Source organism: Panthera leo, chromosome B4 (assembly GCF_018350215.1).
Source record: "Panthera leo isolate Ple1 chromosome B4, P.leo_Ple1_pat1.1, whole genome shotgun sequence".
NCBI lineage: Eukaryota > Metazoa > Chordata > Mammalia > Carnivora > Felidae > Panthera > Panthera leo.
In genome coordinates, this window is record NC_056685.1 from 6460212 (window position 1) to 6478649 (window position 18438).

Genomic DNA, 18438 nt, shown 5'->3' on the forward strand with positions numbered 1-18438 from the left:
GAGATCGAGCCCCAAGTCGGGCTCTGTGCTGACAGAGTAGAGCCTGCTTGGGATTCTGTCTCCCCTCTCTCTGCCCCTCCCCTACACATGTGAGGATTTCATTCCAGGGAATTCACTCCTTCTCTCCCCAAAATTAATTAATTGAACTTCAAATCTAAAGTTCTATGAATCTATCAAGGCTTTTTATTTTAAGTGGTAATGGTTTATTTGCTGCATTCATATTACCCGTTTATCTGAAAGAAATTTAGTATAATCAGCATCCTCCCCCTGTAAATTCTCTTCTGCCTCCTCCAATCATTTGGAGAGTATTCAGAGAAGGTTAACTAATTTTAGCATAAGGCAAGCAAAGTCTTGTTAGGACGAAGATGGGCAGGGAAGGACACTCACTAGTACTATCCTAAAGCTAACCAGGAATTTATTAGGGGCTTTTACCTAATTTGAATTAGTTGCAGACACCAGCAAGATCCAATAGAATTGTCCATACCTTGCATGGTCCAACACAGTAACCACCAGCCACACGTGGATCTCAATTTTAATTTTAATTAATTTATAAGTCCTATTGGCTGTCGTCTTACAGAGTACAGCTAGCCCACAGCACAGACAGGCCAAAGTTGACTACATCTGAATTTGGAGCATGTCCTATATACCCATCAATTCTTGGCTGCCTTAAAAAAGTTTTTTGTTTTTGTTTTTTTTTTTTTAGTTTTATTTATTTTTAAGAGAGAGAGAAAGAGGGAGGGAGGGAATGCCAGCAGGGGAGGAGCAAAGAGAGAGGGAGACACAGAATCCGAAGCAGGTTCCAGGCTCCCAGCTGTCAGCACAGAGCCCGACACAGGGCTCGAACTCACGAGCTGCGAGATCATGACCTGAGCCGAAGTAGGATGGTCAACCGACTGAGCCACCCTGGCGCCCCTGTCTTAAAAACATTTTAATTTAACGCCAGCAAGCTAGTTAAAAGAGAACACAGGAATTTTAAAACCTAGGGAATTTCACAAAGAGACTTAACAGCTTCCCCATGAGCCTGCACAGATACTTTATAACAAACGCTGTGATGTAGCAGGTTTGTATAGAACGTGCGGCATTTCTGTATCGATCTAATTTCAAAGAAGCAGCGATCTAATAAGCTAAGTTATGTGCATCGCACTAAAATCACTTCCTGTTTTCTTTCATCTATACATTCAGGGAAATCATTCCAACTCAAAAAGGTGGTCAGACATAAAGTGTTTCTGGGAAGGGAAGAGGAAAAAAGTCCACAAAACCGGCTGTTAACACATGAGTCAAGTATCAATGGCTTATCTGATACTTATTAAAGGGGGAAAAGTTCGCTAAAGTTTTTTATGACTTCGTGGGGATTTAGCTCCATGCATTCTCCCAACCAGCCACTATCAAAAGGTCACCGAGGACTGTCAAATAAGACATCGATTTAAACGCACCGAATCCATCACTTCAAATAGAACTCAAGGGTAACATTATAAATATCAAAAAGAAAGCCACCTGGATGAGTGGCAGATTTAAACCTTACTTTACAAAGACAGGTAACAAGCCTTTTTTACCCAGGCGACTACAAAACGTATTTATTTTGGCGAATGACACGTCCCATTTGCCCTTTTCCAACAACGTTTACTTTTTCCTTCCCACAAATGGTACACGCACACTCTGCAGAAATCTAGGAAAATAAAATTATAAAGGAACAAATTAGAATCACTCGTAATTCTAACACCCAGGCACAACCATTTTTGGGTGTATAGTATCCCCTCCTGACGGCTTCTCTGTGGCGTTTGAGTGCAGGCAGAATTTAGAAACTCACGTTTCGTTTACCATTCCGCAGAAAGCATATGTCCCCACGTCATTAAACTTCTTTGAAAACATGACTTGAAATGGTTGTACAGTCTTTACTGTAACAATCGAGTTACCATTCCCCTCCTACTGACCGTTAAGCTGTTTTTTATTTTTCCCCATCATCAACGGCGCTGTGCTAATCATCCTGGGCCCTAAACCCTACTGCGTCTCTGAGCCCTCCTTCGCACGGAATCCCAGAAGTTAGATCAGGGGCCAAACTCAAGAACACATCTAAGCCTCATGATCCACGCTGCTAAAACACCATCCAGCCTGCCAGGCCCCCTTCTTCGCTTACAGAGAGCCTCGCAGTGACGACAGAATGAATCGGAGATGGGGCGTCTGGCAGCCTCAGGAATTCGAGCGTGCGACTCTTGATCTTGGGTCGTGAGTTTGAGCCCCCTGTTGGGCACAGAGATTCCCAAAAAAATTAAATGAACTTTGAAAAAAAAATAATCACTTCAGAAACAAAACGGAATATATCTGAACGCAACCTCCTCCGGGTCCATCAGGGGTGTTTTCTTTCCCCTTTTTCAATGTGACATCAACCAACAGCATCATGCCATTGCAACATACGGTCCTCATGTGAAAACACTGTTCATATCCTTCCACATTTCAATTTTGATGGTATTTCATATAATTTTTAAAAATTGTTTTAATGTGTATTTATTTTTGAGAGAGAGAGAGAGAGAGAGCGTGAGCAGGGGAAGGACAGAGAGAGAGGGAGACACAGAATCGGAAGGAGGCTCCAGGCTCCCAGCTGTCAGCACAGAGCGCGACGTGGGGCTCGAACCCACGAGCCGTGAGATCAGGACCTGAGCTGAAGTCGCACGCTCAACCGACTGAGCCACCCAGGCGCCCCTAGAGCACCCACTCTTGATCTCAGCGTCATGAGTTCAAGCCCCACACCGGACGTGGAGCCTATTTAAGAAAAAAAGAAGAGGAAAAGGAAGAAGAAGAAGAGGAAATCGTCTTGCATTATAAGTAGTGTTCCTTAAAGAATTCCAGTTATCTCAATTTCATTTTACAAAGTCAAGCTTTGCTACACCCTCTGCCTAAGTCAGGCCAGGCTGTTCTCCATAAAAGTGTAGCAAGAGTGACGATTTTGTGAAGAACTCATCCCGTTGACTCTTCCTAGGGGAGCCATTCTCCTAACGGACCTATGTATCTGGACACACCTTTTTTCCCAGGTCTCTTTTCTCAAATAGCAAGAGCGGAATGGATCATGCAAGCTCCAGGGACTCTTCCCATGGTGTCCCTCATTCCTAGCAACGCCCTTGTCCCTCACATCCCTCGGGTGACCGCTTTGGTGTTCATCTCCGAGCCTCTGATAACACCTCGCTTATTCACGTCTCAGTTTCCGTCATTATCGGGTAAGGCGCTGGCACTCAGCCCGCTCTCCCTCCCTCCCGCCTGCCCTTCCCCTCCTGACAGGCGTGATTCAGAGCAGCAAGGCTCTAAGCAGATGCCCCAGCCGACCCCACAGCACCTTAGGATGCCTCCCCTTCCTCAGACAGCTCTGCCTCTGCTCTGCCCCGATCCAGACTAACTGCCTTCTCTGCCGGGCTGGCAGGTGCCATCCTGAGACCTGGCCTCTGTCTCTTTTGTAGCACATCCTGCCTTCTGGGCCCCACACCTTCCCCGTTATCGGTTTTCTCTCTTGGGGTGAGGCACGTTCACCACCACGTTCCTAGGAAAGGATTTAGGTGGGAAACATTGAGGTCTTGCGTGGTTGAAAATGTCCTTACCTACCCTCCCATTTTAACCAACAGCGTAGGCGGGTAAAAAAAAATCCCAAGCTGGAAAAGCATCCTCTCTCAGAGTTTCGAGGGCTTCCTTCCACATCCTGAAGCTTCCAGGGGAGAAGTCGGGCAGCAGCCCAGTTGCCGGGGCTTCTGAGGTTCTGAGATTTCACAGTGGCGTGTCTATGGCAATCCACTTGTGGTTTCGGGGCACACGGGCTTCTTTCGAGTTTGAAATTCATGTATTTCGGTGCTAGGAAATTTTCCTGAATTACTGCTAAGTGCTTCCTCTCTGTTTTCTGTTCTTTCGTTCAAAGTCATTCAAACGTCGGACCTCCTCGATCTCAATTTTCTCTTTTATGCTCTCTTTCCTTTTTTATTTTTTTTAATATTTGTTTTAGAGAGAGAGAGAGAGAGAGAGAGAGAGAGAGAGAGAGGCAGACTGCGAGCGGGGGAGGGGCAAGAGAGAGGGAGACACAGAATCCAAAGCAGCTCCAGGCTCCGAGCTGTCAGCACAGAGCCTGACGCGGGGCTCGAACCCACAAACCGCGAGATCATGACCTGAGCCGAAGTCGGACGCTCAACCGACTGAGCCCCCCAGGCACCCCATCTTTTATGTTCTTCTAATGTACCACCCCGACTAGAATCTACCATCAGCTACTTCTTCCTGCTGTTCTGTGGAGCTTCACAGTTTCATTTCAGAATGGTCTTTTGAGGGGCGCCTGGGTGGCTCAGTCGGCTGAGATTCTGACTTCAGCTCGGGCCACGATCATACGGGCTCGTGAGTTCGAGCCCCACCTCGGGCTGTCTGCCGTCAACACAGAGCCTGCTTCAGATCCCCTGTCCCCTGACCCACGCACCCTCGGTCTCCAATAAATAAACATGAAAAACATAGATAAACAGACTCCTTTTAAATCCTTGTAATCCTCCCCATTCCCATCCTGTCCCGGTTCTGTTGCCTCTATTCCATCCCTATGCTGATCAATGATCTTTCTTTAAAGACCTCTCTTCTCGCCTCCGTGAGAGAAGTTCTTTTTCTCTCCGTTGGTTCCTGGTCTCTGCATTTGCCTGTCAGGCGCCTTGCTCAGAAGGGACGTGACACTTCGGGGTTCCTCCCGTTCAAGAGGCAAACCGGAGGGGCTGGCTGGCGCCTCTGGGCGCAGGTGAGGGTGGGACCCGGGAACCCGTCTGGAGGCCTGCGGGGGTCGTTCCCGGAGGGAACCCCCGCGTCTCCGCTCGCAGGTTGGCCGACACACTGTAACGAGTCTCCCGTATTCCGCTACGGCGGGGCTGGGCTCTCTGCCTGCTGTCGCTGCTGGGCAACGGAGCCTCCCACACCCGCTGTCTCCCTTCCCTGCGAGGAGGCAGGTGTGGGCTCCACGAAAGCTCAGCCTCCTAAATCCGAAGTCACAGAGGCGTCCGGCCCCAGCTTTAGATTTCCGCCGATGAGAGCCCGTCAATCCCTGTCCTCCCTTCCTCGCCCACGACTGACCCATACACCTGTTGTTCGTCTTGATTTTGTTTTCTTAGACACGATCGGTGTCACACTCTCGCCGTGCCACGATGGAAACCATAATTATCCAAATGCAGGTGAAAACATAAAGCTGTTCTCTGGCGTCACGGGGCTGCCTTAGCATCCACCACCCTTCGCGTCTCCTTTGCCCACGGGCAGGGTCCAAAGGCTCGCTGCTCCCACGGGCTCGCTTTCGAGAACCGCATCGTGTTAATAAAAGAAATGGTGCGTTTCTTTTCAAGTTACCCGCTTATCCACAGACCTTTCGAACCGACCCGCCCTGGAGTAGAGTTCAAGAAACTCGCGGTGTCCCCAGCTGGCAGACTCAGAATGTCAAGCTTGCTACTCTGAAATGGGAAAAGGTTTGCGGTTGCTTGCTCTCGTCTCGTGACTCAGAAAAGAGAACCTCCGCCCGATAGGAAAGAACACGTGAAGGTCTAAACTCAAAGCCTACGAAATTCCAGACCCACGCTAGCTGCCCGTGCATATCTAGCACGGCGAAATCACAGCAGAAAACGGCCTCATTTCACGCTCCGGGAATCTGAAGATGAGCTCAGGATAACTCGCCTAAGCTTAAGATCTTTCCAAATATTTCCATAAGAAATTCCAGGGCTGACGGCAGCCAACGGTTCCCACAGTAACATCCCGTGTCTTCTAAGCCACGGTTGTGACCGTCACCTCTGAACCTCCCGATCCAACGGCACGCGTCACTCGAGGGCAGAAGAGCGAACGCAATCTGGGGTTACAAACGGGCTGGGGCAACGCAGAAATGCAGCAGCCTTCCGGGCTACCTGCTCAAGAGAGGAGAAAACCCAACGAAAGGGCACACGAGCCGTGCACCATCTCAGGGGTTCACTTACTGACTGTTTACCTACAAATTATTTCAGTAGCGTTAGCCACTAATTTACCATAAAGAAGGACGAGGCCTCGAAATACGCCAACAGAATCCACGATGCAACAACACGTCTTTGCATCAAGGTAGCGACGAAGGGTTTTGTGCACCACAAATCTGCCTCCACGCCACGAAGGTCCAACACCGTCCTGGGGTTGGCATACGACTGACACCAAATACTTCACACAGAAGAGCCTGGTAGAGGCCTTCCTGAAAAAGCAGGCGTCTTAGAACGAGCACAGACATCATCCCACTCAGCCCCGACCTCTTCAACAAACCCTGGGGTTTCCCTGTCACCTGCGAAGACTGGAATGAACGAGAGCATCAACCCGAGTTTCTAACAAAGCCGAGCAGCCTCCTACTTTACAGGAGATTTGTATCTCACGGCATACATCCACGCGTAGAAGGCATTTTCGGTAAATTAGCCCATGCATTGTACGCATGATCCTTAAGAACTCAAAAAGTAAAGAACTCTGACAAGGGATCCTTGTGTCGGCTAGACATGCATAGATAATGTCTAATAATCAGTGCCTAATCTTCTGAGGGGGTTTTATGTATTCATTACTCCAAGCCGCACAGATGTATGGCAACGATGCTTGAGAGATACCGCACACTTGTAAGCGTGTAGAGAAGCACCTCCTGGAAGGCAGCCTGGAGAGCTGTGCAAGCTCCCTGGGGATACACAAAGCAACTAAAGAGCATTTCAGGTGTTTACTTGAAGCCATGGATATAACCATAAAATTGGGCATAAATCAAATTTTATAAATCACATCATCTAAATGCATGAAGGAGGTTTCCTCCAGTGGAGGAATATCATTATGCAAAGCCAGTAAAAACACCCTAATTTACCTTGATTAGGACACAACATGGGAAATGTAACGAACCCTGCAGGGATCGCAGGAGACCTGGGCTTTACACCGTGATGCACCCGAGTGTATGCCTGGCCTTCAAAACACAGCCAGCAACCCTGTTCTCACCTGCAAAACGCAGGGACAATTCCAAAAAGTGTCCTCTCCCAGGCAAACATTTCAGGCAATCTGGGCCTTCACCCACCTTCCCTATTAAAACTAAGAGTACGTGGGGGGAGAAAATAATACAGCATCCCCTTCAAGGGAACAGAGACTCCAAAAAGGAAACACTACACCCATGGTCTGAGCTGGATCCCAAAAGCTTTCATGAAAAGAGAGGAGTCAGGACCTAAATGCCCAACTGGTTACTCAGAGACTTAACCTGATAAACTGCCAAGAAGCACTGAAGTTCGTAGCAACACAGGGATGAACGGGAAAGGTGTCCTGTGTTCTGCAGCTAGCCGGGAAGAGAAAAGCATACTTAGTTCAAGGGGTTTTTTTTAATGTTTGTTTATTTTTGAGAGAGACAGAGACAGCACGAGATGGGGAGGGGCAGAGAGACAGAGAGGGAGACAGAGAATCCGAAGCAGGCTCCCGGCTCCGAGCCGTCAGCACAGAGCCTGACGCGGGGCTCGAACTCACGAGCCGTGAGATCATGACCTGAGCCGAAGTCGGACGCTTCGCCGACTGAGCCCCCCCGGCGCCCCGGACTTTCAAAGCCCCTTCTTAACTAGACCACATGGCAAATGAAGGCTGACAAGTACAAGTGACAGGAATAAAGACAAACGTGTGGGATGACAGTGCAGCGCTGAGTGACCACGGGTCGACACGTCCGTGCCAATCGTGGCAAATCGGGGTGAGCAAAACAGGACCCACCTCCAGCGATCAACACGCAGCCAGAGGCTAGAGTGGCGATTTCACATCTGGTGTTCGTCCGTGTGCAAATAAAAGAGTAAGTGTGATGAAAGCAGAGGAAGTCTAACTTCGTGAGTTGGGATCAAGAAGGATATTAATGCATAAACAAGCGGGCTGCCTGGAAAAGCACATGCTTGCACTCAGGGCCTCCTGTCACGCTGATGACGTCTGTCCTCCGGTTCAGACTGTACGGGCTACCTACCTCCAAACCCTCATCCTCCTCCCCAGGGGCCTCCAACCTCAGGCTCCTCCTTCCCTCTTTCCCACTTCTCCACCCTTCGAAAGGCAAATCCGGTCTCCCCCCGGCAGGAGTGAGGGCAAACCCCACACTGATCCAAGCGAAATGTTGGCCGCGTGCTGGGTCCTCCAACCCCCTCGACTTTTTCTGTCTTTTATCCCCACTCGTCTTATGCAGCGTTTCTGCAAGGTCTCCACAGGGCCGGAGAAGCGGCGTATCTCCTTCAGAAAGAGCCCCCACGGAAGCCTGTTTGGAACAGTCTCTCAGGGATCTCTAACCTACGTCCTGCACCACTGGCCACTTATCAAATGCTAGATCCCCTCTTCTCCTGCTGCCCAGGGAGCGTCTGTGCTTAGCACACACCCAAGACGATTATGACTGGATACTCAAGATGACCTCTACTGAATAGTGTTTGTTTTTTTCTAACCCACCCAAAGGGAAGCATCCTTTCCAACGTGGAGGTGAGAACAGAACGATGGCTACAAGGGCCAACCCGTCCTTTGCAAGGGTGAGCTATGCGTATGCACCTTAGGAAAGAGTCAGAGACGTGTTGTCTTCTCTAACAAAAAGATAGGGCATTTGTCACAAAACCGTAAAAGTAAACGTGGCTTTTACTTGTTTTTTTAAGTTTTGCTTATTTAAGTAATCTCTACACCCTACACGGGGCTTGAACTCACAGCCCCGGAATCAGGAGTCGCATGCTCTTCGGATTCCCTGTCTCCCTCTCTCTCTGCCCCACCCCAGTTGCGCTCTGTCTCTCTCTCTCTCTCTCTCTCTCTCTCTGTCTTTCTCTCTCTCTCAAAAATAAATAGACATTAAAAAAATAATAAAAAATAAAAGAGTTGCATTCTCTTCTGACTGAGCCAGCCAGGCGCCCCACATGGCCTTTACCTTTTTTTTTTTTTAAGTTTATTTTATTTTTGAGAGACAGAGAGAGACAGAGCACGAGCAGAGGAGGGGCAGAGAGAGAGGGAGACACAGAACCTGAGGCAGGCTCCAGGCTCTGAGCTGTTGGGACAGAGCCCGACACGGGGTGAGAACCCACGAACTGTGAGATCATGACCTGAGCTGAAGTTGGATGCTCAACCCACTGAGCCGCCCAGGTGCCCCCAGTACTTAAATATTTAAAAGTGTAACAGAACCATAAACATTTTCGTAATTAACTCTTAAATTAAAAAAAATTTTTTTAAATGTTTACTTATTTCTGAGAGAGACAGAGACAGAGGGAGCAGGGGAAAGGCAGAGAAAGAGGGAGACACAGAATCGGAAGCAGGCTCCAGGCTCCGAGCTGTCAGCACAGAGCCCGACGCAGGGCTCGAACCCACAGACCGCGAGATCATGACCTGAGCCGAAGTTGGACGCTTAACCCACTGAGCCACCCAGGAGCCCCGGCCTTTACCTTTTAAAGCCGGTTGTACCTAGCAAGAAAATTCTATCTGCCATCCACTACAGGAAAAAAAATCAAAAATCCAAAATGGAGGATTAAAGGAAAGTGACTTAGCCAAGGTCACACACAAAAAACTCTGAGCCAGATCAAGGGTTCTGAATTCCCTAGACTGGTTCACTGTACCCATCAGACTGTAGGCTATCTACATTTAGTGCACTTCCTAAAAACTATATATACATATACATACATGCCAAGAGCCAATTTCCATTAAAATCCTGCTACTTTGATTTGGTGCAAAACTTGACTTTTTCTCCTGAGCTTTTAGAGGAAGCGAAATTAGTTTCTACTGGTAAACAGTAAAGAAGCTTTGATGGCCAGCTTCAAGCCTGAGGTCAAGCTCACCGCGTGACGTGCACATCAGCCGACCTGGCCAGAGTGAGCACAGTGCTTCCCAGGCCTCACACAAAGAGCCGCTGTGAATTCAGCGTTCTGTGGCAGAAAACAGGAACGTCCTAAAAGACCAAAATGCTAAGGTGCATGCAGAAGACGATGCTCATTGGTGGCCAGCACTACTTAGAGAGGAAAATTCTAGCTCTCTTCCCCGGCTTCCAATTCATTCTCGCTTACGTTAGAGCGGGAAGGTCTTTCAGAAAGGAGAGAAAAAAAGGAAACCGATGGATATGAAAGCCAATTATTTTTTGAATTAAGCCGAAATTTCGGAAGTGCAGCACCTTCCCAAACTTTTAGTGGCTGATTGACATGTCAGGGAGCCGCACGCTATCCCAACCCAGAAACACTGAGTAGTTTCACTTCTCCTTTTTAAAGACGGGGATTCAGCTTCGTTTAAAGGCTTTCCTCTTTCGCGAGGATCCCAAATAAATGCAAACAGAAATGCTCTAGTCTTCACTGCATTTCAAATCAAGCACATTAAAACAAAAAAACAAAAACCTATTTATAGGATCCTGTATAACCTTTCCAAAGACTCGATCTCCGTATCAGTAAAATAAAGATAAGAGCACTCCCCTATAAAGATTAAGGAGGCTAAAGCATTTAAAGTGCTAGGCACAGCGTGTCACATACAGTAATTTCAGTTTCAAGACAACGTAATACCAGGATTCAGTTCCTCAATCTCTCTCACTCCACCTTGCTAGCAAGTTACTCAAGCTCCCTAAAGCCTCAGTCTCATCTGTAAAGTGGGGTGATATTTCCATAACCTAGATGAAATAGAAACACAAAACTGAGAAGCACAGTGGCCGGAAAACAGTTCAGGCTTACAAAGGCAAGTACTTTTATTTTCAACATTATCTGGAATAAACTGCTAATTCCAAATCTTATTAATTCCTCCATCCTTCCGTCATTAGTCCCTGGACCTACAGATCCACATGTCCGGTTTTTAAACGAGCACCTACTGAAATTATACTTAAAATGACACTTTGTGAGAACTTGCACTCAGCATTTCAGACTCTTGTATTATACCTTACAGTGATGCGGGATTCATACTTCACTTTTAACTGAAATGGAATGGAAAAAAAAAAAAAAAACTTGCCGAATTTAGGAGAAAGTAGACAAGGTACACCTTAATAATTTTTTTTAAGATCATTTTTTTCAGGGGCGCCTGGGTGGCTCAGTCGGTTGGGCGTCCGACTTCGGCTCAGGTCACGATCTCTCGGTTCGTGAGTTCGAGCCCCGCGTCAGGCTCTGTGCAATCTGAAGCTTGCTTCGGACTCTGTGTCTCATTTTCTCTCTGCCCGTCCCCCACTTGTGCTCTGTCTCTCTCAAAAATAAATAAATGTAAAAAAAAAAAATTAAAAAAAAAAAAGATTATTTTTTTCAGGGCACCTGGCTGACTCAGGTGGTGGAGAACATGTGACCCTTGATGTCAGTCAGGGTCATGAGTATGAGTCCCCGGCCGGATGCAGAGATTACTTTAAACACAAATTTTTTTTACTAATAAGAAAAAAGATGATTTTTTTTTTCTCAGCCAATAAAACTTCAGGGGGAAAAAACAAAAATCCCAGGATAAAAATCTCTTCCACCTCTCCCAGTCCCACCAGCTCCAAACGGGTCTTGTCCAGTTACAGCTGCTAACATTATCTGCCCTACAGAATTCACCCTATGCTTTAACAAGCGCCGTATCTACCGAAATGTGTCATTTTTGTTTTTAAGAAAATCAAAAAGAACGAAACAGAAAAGCACAATGGATTCTTCGCTTGCTCGGTGTCAAAGACATCTATCTTATCACAAGAATGGAAACCTACGTGACGGAAAGTAAAACTTTTTGATTAGTGAATGTCATCTTGTCAAAACACAAGGGGCCCTAACTATCAGTACATGGTGAAATATAATCACGTTCTGAAATTCACACTAGGGGCGCCTGGGTGGCTCAGTGTGTTAAGCATCTGACTTTGGCCCAGGTCACGATCTCAACGCTTGAGTTCAAGCCCCGAGTCGGGCTCTGTGCTGACGGCTCAGAGCCTCGAGCCCGTTTCGGATTCTGTGTCTCCCTCTCTCTGCCCCTCCCCCCCCCTCAAAAATAAACAGTAAAAAATAAAATAAAATAGATAAAATTCACTAGGGTGCTAACCAGATGGGGAGTGTGATGCTAGCATCTTTTAATCAGAATACCACTGAAATGATCATGCAAAACCGATCCTTAAGAATTTTATTTGAGGGCCACTTGGGTGGCTCAATGGGTTGTGTCCAACTCTTGATTTTGTCTCATGTCATGATCCCAGGGTCATGGGATCGAGCCACATGTCAGGCTCTGCAATGACGGCTCGGAGTCTGCTTGGGATTCTCCCTCTTTCTCCCTCTCTCTCTCTGTCCCTCTTCCCCTCTCCCCCGAACTCTAAAATTTAAAAAAAAAAATTCTTTTAAAGAATTTCATTTGGGGGCACCTGGGTGGCTCAGTAGGTTAAGCTTCCAACTTTGGCTCAGGTCATGATCTCACGGCTCATGGGTTCGAGCCCCTCATCAGGCTCTGTGCTGACAGCTCAGAGCCTGGAGCCTGCTTTGAATTCTGTGTCTCCCTCTCTCTCTCTGCCCCTCTTCTACTCGTTCTCTCTCTCTCTCTCCCTCCCTGCCTCCCTCTCAAAAATAAAACAAAACATTAAAAAAAAAAGAATTTTATTTGGTAACTTTATATCCTTGTTATGCAAGTTCTAAATTGAATACCTTCCCTTATTTATAATATACAGTCCTGTCTTGTTTACACTAACTTCAGCCAATGTTTGCTTTAGCCAATAAGATCATTTGTCTTCTGAGTTGTCCATGACACTTCTGGTTTTACAAAGAGAGGAAATACAGTTGACTCTTAAATACTGTAGCTAAGACCAGAGTTTTCATTTCTTTTTTTGTGTGTGTGTTTATTTATCTTTGAAAGAAAGGGAGAGAGCCTAAGCAGAGGAGGGCCAAAGAGAAAAGGAGACAGACAATCTAAAGCAGGCTCCGAGCTGTGAGCGCAAAGCCCGACGTGAGGCTTGAACCCGCGAACCTTGGGCTCATAACCGGGGGCCAAAGTCAGAGGCTCAAGCGACTGAGCCACTCAGGCGCCCAGAGAGGAAGTACAGTTGACTCTTGAACAGCACAGGTTTGAGCTGTAGGTCCACTGACACGCAGATTATTTTTTTTTTATAAGACATACCACTCTAAATGTATTTCCTCTGGGGCACCTGGGTGGCTGAGTCGGTTAAGCCTCCCACTTCGGCTCACGTCATGATCCCGTGGTTTACGGGTTTGAGCCCCGCACTGGAGTCTGTGCTGACAACTCAGAGCCTGGAGCTTGCTTTGGATTCTTTGTCTCCCTCTCTCTCTGCTCCCCTCCCACGCTCACGCTCTGTCTCTCTCTCCTTCAAAAATAAATAAGCATCAAAAAAAATTTTTAATGTATCTTCTCTGCCTTATGATTTTCTTAATAACTATTTTCTTTTAATACAGTGTGTAACACAGAAAATACATATTCATCAACCGTTCATGTTACTGGTAAGGCTTCTTCTGGTCAACGGCAGGCTTTTAGTACTTAAGTTTTTGAGGCGTCCAGTTACCCAAGGCTTTTCAACTGGGACTGGGGGAGTCGTTGCCCCTAACCCCCACGTTGTTCAGGGCTAATCGTACTGCCTAGTGGCCCAACGTAAAGAGCAGGGATGGAAAACGCAGCATCGGATTGGGTTCCTCCACTCACTAGGCTACCAGCAGGCTGCCGTCACCCACCCACGCTATAGAGACTACTGGATGAGGTCCCTGTACTCACTCTGTCTGCAATGGCGGGGTACAGAGGGCTATCTGAGACGGCCCCTCATAGTCCGAGGAATTACTGAAACATACTCGAACCAGGTACTTCTTTGTGACTTCTATTCAAAACCACGATGACCCAGCCCAGCCCATGCTATCATAGGGATCATATGCAAAGGCCGCACTGGCGTGTTCCTCGATCTCTACACCACACCTTTTCCAGGGCATGAATGAGACGTGCCCCCACGTGGAGCCTGTGTCACTCAACAGTGACAGCACTTTAACCCTGAACAGTGAACTACAACCCAACTACCTCCGCAGACCTCTTCTGGAGCCACCGTCACCAAGGCCAGGGTAACGTTTTCACCATACTTCGCGGACATGGGTCTGAAAGATGAATCGCTTGGGCATGCCTACAGAGATGTGCTGAATCACCAATTTCCCCCCCAAACAGAAGCATGGAGATCTCTGAGTGAAACGCAAGTCCAAAGCACTTATTTCATCAACAAGGAAGATGAGGCTCAGAAAAATACAGTAAGTGGTCCAAGGTCACACAGCTAGGCAGAAACATCTCTGAAATAGATCCCGGCCTCCTGGTTCTGTGTTCTCCTCAACGCAATCAGGCGGTTAGATCCTGGGTCACCAATGAATGCACAGCTTGGTTTGTTATGACAAGTATAACTTCCCTAATTTTTTTTCCTAATTGTAGAATGGGGACAACAAGTTGTTATCGGGGCAATATAGACAAGAACGGCTAAAACAAAACAAATAAACACAAAATGAGTCTTGAATTACACATGTTAATTTCGTTTGGAAACCGGGACCTTTCACAAGTTCTTATGACCACTCTACTGTTAAGTGAACTCCAAAAGTTCCAAATAGTGACATTCTAACAGAGAAATGTCCAAACCTAGAATAATAGAACTGGAAGTAATTCAAATCCCAAAATAGACCATTTTTGTTCAAATCACTAATAAGAAGAAAGAGGAGGAGGGGACCTTTTACTTCCATATCCCGACAAAAACTTTTAGGCAGAAGTACAGACCCGGGAGAGCCCCGCGCTTCCCCTGCACGGGCTTCTTAAACTCCAAAAGCAGCCCGTACCAATGAAGGGGAACCCTCATTCACTTACTGTTCAGAGCAATGTTTCCATCACTCAGCACTTCTCAGATTTGGCAAGCCCTTTGTGGGCACTGGCTGTAAAGGAAGGTGAAAAATGCCACCTCAGCTAGAACAGGCAGAAATGGGATTTGATAAACATTCAACACTCCCAGGACAGCAAAGGAAGGTCTTAGGATAAAAAGGGACTAGAGAGGCCAATCCTCTCCCAAGCCTCTCACCAAGGCTCTCCCCTTTCTTCAAGAACCTATTCTGGTGGGTTGGATTTTTTTTTTTTTTTTTTGCTTTTATTAAAGCAAGAATCATGAATCAAGGCATTTATACCTAGCTAGAGCAGGATTTAAAAAAAAAAAAAGTCCATGATTTTTGCCAAAAAAAACAAAAAAAAACAAAAATATGAGTTGAAAAGCTCTCACACATCAATTACTCCCATCATTAGTGAAATTCAGGTCCCAGCGGGATGGCCTGTTTGAGACTCAAGTGCCGGTACCCAAATGGGAAACAGTCAGTTCTCACCCCTGAAGGTCTAGGCTGGCACTTCTAGAAGACCGCACATCAGAACAGCAGGGGGTGGGGGGCACTCTTCTCCAGGGGAGGGGCTGCTGAACCACCCAGCCACCGGGCAGTGGTTTACACGGCCAGGGGAATGGGTCCTTGGCACAGTAAGAACTTTGATAGGGGAGTGGAGGGTTTCTGGGGTACATGGGTGTACCCTCTCAGGCAGGCTTGATCCCAGCGCAGAGCGAAGATAAGGACTGGAGACATTTATTTATGGAAGGGAGGAAGCACGGGGTGTGCCAGTTTAAGGCGTGCTAGGGAGAAAGTAGCAGATCTCCTACCTCAAAGGAGAGCCTGGCAACAATTCCTCTGGCCACCAAGGCCTCTCCCCTCCCCCCTCCGTACCCGCTCAATCGCCCTCCCCACCCCCACTTGCCTCCCCAGCATCTGGGGCCGAATTTAAGCCTGTTTTTGCGTTTTCTCCGACCTGGTGAAACCTGGATCCACTTGCTCGGTGCAGACACGCCAATCGGCCCCCTGGGTCCCCTGGCCTCGGTGGGAGGGTGGCGGGGCGACGGAAAGCGGAGGGCAGCGGCGATGGATCCCGATTCAGGCAGGGTCTGCCCTGGTCGAAAGCGGTTTCCCACCGGTGGGCTCGGAGCCGCCGCGGCCGCGCCGCTGGAGCCGACCGAACGCCGTGCCGGGCGGAAGCTCCCCGGAGCGGGGGCTGCGCGCGGCGTGGGAGCCCTGGCCCCTCGAGCGCGCCCGCGGGGTCCGGGGGCGCGAAGGACGGGACGCCGGGGTGGTGAGAAGTCGGACTACTGCGCCGAAAGGGGCGCGAGCATCCGCACGACCAGCCCGCGGCGCCGGGCTCTTCCCGGAATCCCACCCCACTCTGCAAACCCAAAGATCCCGAAAATTCCGAAAGCGAAACTGCAAGCGGGTCTCCAGAAGTTTGGGAACGGTCTCGCAGGCTTGCCGGCGTCGTCTCCGCACTCGGACACCAGAGTTGCCGTCAAGGCCGAGCGCCCCAGGCGGTGGCGATCGCTCCGCACGGCCACCAGCCGCGTCCCCGGGCCACCTCCCTCGGTTTTTTACGCGGAAAGGGCCCCAGCCCGGAGCCGCAGCCCTGGCCCCGGTTCCGGGGCGGTGGTCGGCCGGGCTCTCGCCGCGCGACGCGGTTCCTCCCTCCTCCCGCTGCTTCCCCCAAGAAAGGGAAACTTGGGCCCTGCGAGAATCCTGAGGAATGTTCTTTGTAATCGGTTGTGTATTGGCGTCCACGGCACAGCTCGGTGCAAAATCGCGGGTTTCGGGGCGTTAGAGTGAATTGTGCGCTTGTCAGCGGCGACGTCAGGAGGACGAGGGGAGGGGTTCCCGGCTGAAACTGCAGTTTACAAGCACAGAGCCATTTTAGGCTGGTTTCCACCCCAGCGAAGCCCACGGGAGAGCTGTCCCCGGAGGACGCGCTGCCAGCGCACGCTGGAAGGGCCGGGGACGCGCCGCGCTCTCAGCCCCGGGGGGCCGAACGAGTCTCCGCCCGAGTGTCGCCGATCTCTCAGCCCCGCCGACCAGGTGGGAGGGAATATCTGCCGCAGGGTCCCCACCCACGGGGCACTGCGAGGGACGGGCCTCTCCGACAGCGCGGCGTCCGTCTAAGTGGGGAGCACGAGCTGACCCTATGGATCCCCCCTCTAGGCCCCTGCAAATGCCCAGAAACCGCGGTACTGCGCTAACTGCAGACCTAGCCACCACTATCTTTTTAACCCCAAGATTTAAACACGTCTCGGCACACGTGGCCAATGCACCATCAGGTCCGCTGGCCTAGATAAGGTCCCCAGGACCTGCCCTCGCCAGGCCCCGGGGACGCGCACAGCCGCCTCACAGCCCCCCACCCCCCCCCCGGGTCCCTCGCGCGCGACCTCCGCTCGGCAGCCGCGTCCTGGCCACTGGCGACCCCTGTTGGAGATCTGGTCCCTAGCTTAGCGAGCTCCGGTTTGCTTGCTTCCCCCTCGGACTCCCCTTACAGCCTCCGACTTTGCCCCCAAACTCCAGTCTCAGACCCTCCCGGCCCCAGAAGCCGGCCTTTCCAGGGCGCCGCTCAAACCCCAAAGCGACAGCGCCGCCCGCTGGCCTGCCACGGCCCAGGACGCCCCTCTCAGATCCAGCCTTCTCGCGCAGGACCTGAGCAAGGGACACTTTCATCCGAGAACACTGCTCCCATCCCCCACCTTCCCTAGAGCTCAACTCCAAAAGCAACTCCTCGCTTCGACCCTACACACTTTTCCGCCGAGATCCGCGCGCGGACACCTCTCTGCGCCACCATTTCCATCCTCCCCGCGCCTCGGTCGTGGGGCCCCCCGCCGCCAAGTGCGGCGTGCCCCCAGCACACACAAAACCCCACAGGCGTCTGCAGCCAGACTGCACCCAATACCCTGGACAGTTAGTCCTTTGAATGAGCACCTCCTCCCTCCGCCTACCCCCGTAGGGCTTCACACGCGCAGAATCCAGCAACAGGGAGAGCTCGTCTCGAAGAAAGCCGAAATAAATCATTGCCTCTGCCCTCATGTATTTTGCACCACGTGTCAGCAGTTTGTCACGTCAAATCATGGCAGGGTCTGGCTCCAAGACGCACACACACATTGGGGGCGTATGTCTTTGACAACCCCCCCCCCCAACTGCACACACCGGTATGCCCACTGATCCAAAGGCACACACTGCAGTCGTGCTTGGATACCCTGGTCTGGACCAGCGGCACCCATCCCCCCACCCCCCCAACAGCAATGGACTGGACACGCACACTCTTAACACGGAAAAAACTAGGGCAGCTCATTCTGGCTCTTTTTTCCCACTTAATTCGCTAAAACAGCTCCCGGAGTAGCCAAAGAGAGTCGAAACTAAGGGATGGCAACTCCGGTTGGGTTTTTTCCCACCTCAAAACCTTTATTTTCAGTTTTTAAAAGCCACCTTAGCCCGCCATATTGAAACTGGCACGGTTTCTAAATACTCCTTCTCCGCAGTCGCTGCGCTTTTGCAAGAAAACACAAGTACAAATCCGGCTCTGGACGTGCGTCCGGCCGCCGCGAACCGACCACTTCCCACCCCCACGGTTCCCCCGTCCCCGGTGCACCCTCTCCCGCCGCCCCGGCTCAAAATCAATAAATACATCTAGCAGTTCCTACAGTTGTTTCTTTTCTTTCTTTCTCTTTCTTTCTTTCTTTCT

General features: G+C 49.7%; 1 protein-coding gene across 10 annotated transcripts in view; it reads right to left on the reverse strand.

The window, feature by feature from the left end:
* SFMBT2 (Scm like with four mbt domains 2) overlaps positions 1-18438 on the reverse strand; it is a 225133-nt gene that overhangs the window by 205224 nt on the left and 1471 nt on the right. The window contains exons 1-3 of one of the 10 annotated variants that reach the window (XM_042944806.1): positions 15706-15854; positions 14734-14798; positions 5338-5438 (exon numbers count right to left, since the gene is read on the reverse strand). The exons of 7 other annotated variants lie outside the window; for them this stretch is intronic. The gene's annotated coding sequence lies outside the window, so the exon portion shown is untranslated. Of the gene's footprint in view, positions 1-5337; positions 5613-14733; positions 14799-15705; positions 15855-18438 lie in introns of those variants that run through there. 2 more of the 10 variants (XM_042944804.1, XM_042944807.1) reach the window with 2 other exon arrangements.